At 40.7% G+C, this 5,894-nt stretch overlaps 1 pseudogene; it reads right to left on the bottom strand.

Moving 5' to 3' along the window:
* Positions 1–1,472: 1,472 nt before the first annotated feature.
* Positions 1,473–3,652, bottom strand: LOC119524073 (annotated as a pseudogene).
* Between the last annotated feature and the right edge of the window lie 2,242 nt (positions 3,653–5,894).

Genomic DNA, 5,894 nt, shown 5'->3' with positions numbered 1-5,894 from the left:
CTTATCCCCCCATTTTGACCCTTAGAATTGGTGTGGTGCATTTGTTACTGTTGATGAAAGAATGCCATGGCCCAAGACGACTTTTGCAGCTGAAGGACTAAAGAAAGCACCAGACACATTTTGAGACATGAGCTTTTATTTTGGGGCTTACCTACAGGGTGGGAAGTTGGTCACATTGCCCTGAATTCAGGAGCTGCTCCGAATGGTGGGGGGCTCAGAGCTGAATGTGAAGATACTCTGCAAAAGCAGGGCACACCAGAAAGTGGTTTATAAGGGTTAGGACAAAGACATTCAAATGTGTATGAGAGGATCAGGGGCCTCGTGACTTAGGGAGGGATTGATTTTAATCAACAGGAAAGAGGGGAGGATTATAGATTATCCACAGAGAGTTTCAGGGAGAACGTAGTTTCAGGAGGGAGGCAAGCTATAGATAACATTGAGCACCAGAGCCCTGATTTTACAAAGAAAGTAGCCCAAACCTTAACTGTCCTAGGTCAAGCAAGCTGCTGTGTGCAGTCTTCAAGGCACTTGGGGAAGACCCTGAGCCTGGGGCTCCCAAATCCACCCTGATGCAGTGATTTACATTGAACATAGGATAGACATTGCTTCATAATTCACAACACAGTGAACAGCAGAGTACAAGTAAACCAGTACATATGGACACTAATCCTAGTAACAAGTGGCACCATGGCCAGGTTAAAGAATTAAACCATTTGGACAATGGATCATCAGATAAATGTTCAATATTTTGTATATGATCTTGCATGGATTAAGAGCTTGTGTTACACAATTCTGGGAATTGTCAGGTATATAAACACAACCTTGAATAGTAATTAGAGCACAAGTACACCTGGAACTAAAATAGCTAAAGGATAAAACTGCCAGGCACTCTGCTTTATTCTGTATCTAGTTTTTACCATTTTTAACTTTGAGCACAGAAATAAATTTCTCTTTCCACAAACTTTCTGCAACTTTCTATATCCATTCAGGTTTTTCTTACATTTTCTCTTTTTCTTCATTCTGAAACAACCAGTTATTTAGTACAAATTGCTTTCTTTTTCCATTTAGTACAAAACATCCTTAATACCTCTTTTTTTTTTGAAAGTCAGACAGCACTTTATTGAGATTAACAAAAATAAGGTTCTACAAAAAGGGAATCTTAAGCAAATGTGTAGCTATAATTTTCTTTTTTGCCATCAATACCAGTTCCCTCTAAAACACTTTGTAACCAATTTGCAATTTCCAAGTAAAACTAAAATTTGTTTGAGTTATTCAGCTCAGAAGAAAAATGAAGTTTGAAAAAAAATGTATAATGTGAATGAATAACTTAAAAATTCTTTTTATTGTTCATAAATAACTGCAACTTCTAACTCTTATTTGAACTTTCATGACCCCATTGTTGTGTTAGTTCTTCACTGCAATCTAGAGCACAGAGCTAGATAGAGAAACTGTTCTTACAGAAGCCAAGAATTTTAATAAATTGCCCTGGGATTCTTGGTGCTGTAGTGTGCCTCACAGGCAGTGACAGAAGCAGACTCTGGGAAGAAGTCATTATGGTATTCTGCTAAAAACCTCAGAAAGAGATCAGAGTGCTTCAGTAAAGCCTTTAGATTCTTCTCAGGAAAAGGCATCTTTCCAAGGTTTTCTGGAAGTTTGACAAACAAGCACAGCAGATGTTGTGACCAATAAATGTAGGAGGGTGGAGATGGCTGGTCATTCGGGGGTAATTTTCAGGCATGAGTTTCCAAGAAAGGACGTCATTTATTTCATTATTCTCCCTTCAAAGCCAGCAAACACACCACTCCCTTCCTTGTTAGAAGTCAGAGGAATAGGTGATGATGATCTGCTATGTACAGGTGTCTTCTTTTCCAGGTGCAGGAATAGCTTGGGCATGGTGGCAGATGAGTCTGCATGCTGGCATTTGGGCTGAGGTGATACACTACTTTCAGACAGCCTGTCACAGCTTGAGGTGTAGTGAGTGGACTGTCCCAGAGACTGCAAGGCTTCTGGCTCAGCTTTGCATCTTCTTGGTGGACTGCAGAGTGGATGGATTCAACAAAGGTGGGCTTGGAGACAGCTTCTCCTGTTTCCTGGTAGTGTTTGTGGCACTTTCCTTACTTGGAAGGAAAAATTTGGATGAAGTCACCTTTTTATACTGTGCTTGTTCATATAGATAGAGTAAAACCAATGGAAGACTAATCAAAGATTATTCTTAAGACATCAACCATCTCCTTACAAAGGTCAGCATTCTTCTCTGCTGGAATATAGTGCACATTCATGTTGGCATGTGACATGGTGTGTTGGTGATGAGGCCTTTTCTTGGCTGATAAGGTTGCATTGATAGCAAAATGCTTCATGTAGGATTCCAAAATAGTTACAATGTTGGTCTGGCATGGCAATTTCACTAACTATTTCCTCCTGTTAATGTAGTAACAGTTGTCCTCAAATTTCTTCTTCAGAACTTCAGGAATATCTAAAGTTATTGTTCTTTCTTCCATTTCCCTTTTTGTGTGCAGCTCTATTTCTTCTTTCACTTCAGTCTTTTGTTAAATATCACTTTCTTCACTTCTTATTCCCCCATATGTTTCTTCATTACTGTCAGCAGAGGAACTTCTTATTGAATTTTCAGCATTTTCATCTTTTTCTTCTACAGGGAGGCTTTTTAAGACACAGTTGACACCAGGCAACCTGCAGCACTTCTTTCTTCCTTTTCTTCTCAGGTGAGTTACAGCTTTTCTTGCCAATTGACCCTGCAATCTTCGTTTGTCATCTGTGTCAGGAAGCACATGGTCTTCAGCTGCCCACCTGTCCTAGCTTCTGTTCCAACCATTAAAATGGACCAAATATTCAGGGATCTTTCTTCCTTTTTTGTCTTTCCTGACAATAACATTGACAATCTGGGTCTGTCGGTCAGGGCATCCTGCAGGCAGCCACCCATGCTGCCATGCAGGTCGAGTAGTGACTTAAGGGAAATGGCCAGGCCCACCAGCAACAGGCCCACTCAATGCACAGCCAGTGCTGGCTTCATGAGTGAAAACTGATGCCACATCCCCAGCTTCACAACACTGCATGCCCTTAATACTCTTATACTTAAAGTTACCAAAATAATTTTGGCAACTAGTTTTAAGCAAACATTCTACAGTGTAAAATTACCACTAAAATTAAAACTTGTTAGAATAATGCTAAATACTTAAAACACTTTAGTTAATACATTATTAAAACAGTAATATACAATTTTTAACAAGAATTAATGACACATGTAGGTATTATACTGGATGGCTGGGTACTTTTAAATACTATATATTTCTTCTCCCCCTGCAGTGTCTGGGAGCCCTTTGGGGTCAGAGCTACAGTCAGTTTGTGGCATAATGAATGTTTACAAAGATATTCATACAGTTCCCTTGAAGATGGGGGTCCTGGATTGGTAATACAAACAACTTTTTGCATTCTATGTAATTCTAATACCCCATAGGCTTAGTTTTCTCAACCAGTGTGACTGTGTGGGCCAGAACCAGAGACAATTGACCTTAATTTCCCCAATTTCCAGTGTTTGTGTCACAGGCAAATGTAAATTTTTACCTTGCTGTGGTTGTAAGTTTGCTGGTCCCTTTACCTGAATTTGCAAAGCTTGCATGGGCCCAGTGGTTACCATCTCAACAGGAGCAGGGGGCAGCCACCCTAGGCCTGGAGTTGATATTGATTAGTATTGAATACAGTCAAGAGTCCATTGCTGTAGGGAATGTTTATCATCTTTCTAGTGGGGTTGTAGGACAGGTGGAATGTTAGGAGGACATCATGCTCAGCAGCCCAGGCTTGGGTTAGCTGCCCAGTAAATGTGGTCCCTCTATCACTGTCCACATGTGTGAGGAGCCTGAAGAAGGCACTCAATTTTCCCAAGCTATGTATGGTAGATCTTTGGTTGGCCTTGCCCACTAGGAAGACCTGTAGCAGTCCCATAGACATGTCTATGGCAGTGAAGGCATATTTTTCCCCTATGACCAGAGGAAGGGGGCTAATACTTGCCACCAGGTGAGAGGGATCTGGTCTCTGCCAATGTGCTCAAGTTAGTGAGGAAGCATTCTAGGCCATTGCAGCAAGCAGGAAGGGCTAGCATCCACAATGCCTTTTAGCTCTTGATGGGTGATAGGCAGCTGAAACTGCTGTGCTAGCTTCCACAGGGTCTGGTACATTTGGTGCCTGTTTGTTTTTTGATGCAGCAAATTACTTGCCTCCTGCATCATTGGTGTTAGGCCACAGAATTTTGCTAGGGCATTTGCTTCTACATTACCTGCCAATGAATTAACATTATGGGCAGAAATATGGAAAACATTTACCTTACATTTCTGGCAGGCTGTCCAGATGTCTTCCCACAGTTCCTTCCCCATAGGGGATGGTCAAACACAGTCCATTGCTCCTGTTCCACATGTCCATTCATACTGTTAGGCTTTGATGTATGGCTCAGTTATCTGTGCAGAGAGCCAAGATGTCTTCTGGTTCATGGACAATTACCATCCATACAGCCCACAGCTCAGCCTACTAGAAAATTTCATGCATCTCTGCACTAAAAGAGCTCTTGTCAAAAATGCTGCATTATAGGAAGTAGGCTATCCATTTTGTCAGTGTGCTCACCTGAGCACTCCCCAAATGGGGCTTGTTTATAGTGTCCTTTATCCACCACTGTATGGGTATGGTCATCCATAAGGTTGCTGGGCACCTTTGAGTTAGACCTTCAACTTGTAGCAGAGCATTATAAGCCTTGCACAATTGGTTTTCCAAAGGGCTATATTTGAGTCCTATGCCCTTCCAAAGTTGGGACTGGAGTCTCATAGTTACACATTTAGCCTGTCAACTTTGCCACAAGCCCCACCCAAAGCCAACACTGGCACTGACCACATTCAATTCACAGGATATATTGTGGTCCACCCCCATTAAAGTCTGGACTTGTGTGATAGTTTGTTTAGCTTTTATAAACACAGCCTGCAGTAGAAAATCCCATTCCCATGCTTCTCCTTTTCTAATAAGGGTGTACAAAGTTTTTAAAATTTTTAAATAGAGTATAAAAAGTTTCCAAAAACCTAATAAACCAAGAAAAGCTACTAATTGTTTAGTTGTTAGCAGTGTAGGATAACTTTGTATTTTATCAATAACAGCTGAAGGAATACCTTTAATTCTGCCCAACCAGACAATGCCCAAGAACTTGATAGAATGTTCAGGTCTTTGTAATTTGCTTTGATTTATCACCCATCCTTAGCTTTCAAGGTGGGTCACCACTGTGCTAGCAGTGATTTCTATTTCTGGAAAAGAATTACTGGTTACCATGATATCATCTTTATAGTAAAACATAGGGGGCTCCTTTTCTTTAAATCTTGTGCTACCAGTCCATGGCAGTTGGTGGGACTGTGGGGGTATCCTTGTGGAAACACAGCAAATGTCCATTGTTGTTTTTCCCACAGGAAGGTGGATGCAGGCTGGCTGGAGGGATCTAAAATACTAAAATAAGCTTTAGCAAGTTTTAACACCAAGTTAAATTGGCTTAATTGAATATTCATATCCTGCAACAAGGTAGCTATATTCAGCACAGTTACAAAGAAAGGAGTTATTAAATTAAGTTTGATATAATTAAGTCATTTGCCAGATACCATTAGGTTTTTTCATTGGCCAGACCAGGGCTATTAAATGGCCCTGGCAGTTTGTACTGATACATTGCCACAATACAACTGGGGGAAGGCAACTTTTGTTGAGCCAGAGGACATGCATGCTTACATTCCTCAGTTTTAATTTCCCAGTCAGACAGGGGTCATCATATTTATTTACGTACTTATTTATTTTAAATGCACTTTTACTGAGATATATTCACATAACATACAAGTCTTCAAAGTGTACAATCAGTTGTT

Source organism: Choloepus didactylus, chromosome Y, assembly GCF_015220235.1.
Source record: "Choloepus didactylus isolate mChoDid1 chromosome Y, mChoDid1.pri, whole genome shotgun sequence".
NCBI classification, from domain to species: Eukaryota; Metazoa; Chordata; class Mammalia; order Pilosa; family Megalonychidae; genus Choloepus; species Choloepus didactylus.
Note: the sequence above shows the minus strand (reverse complement) of the source record. Positions and strands in the feature narration are given on the sequence as shown.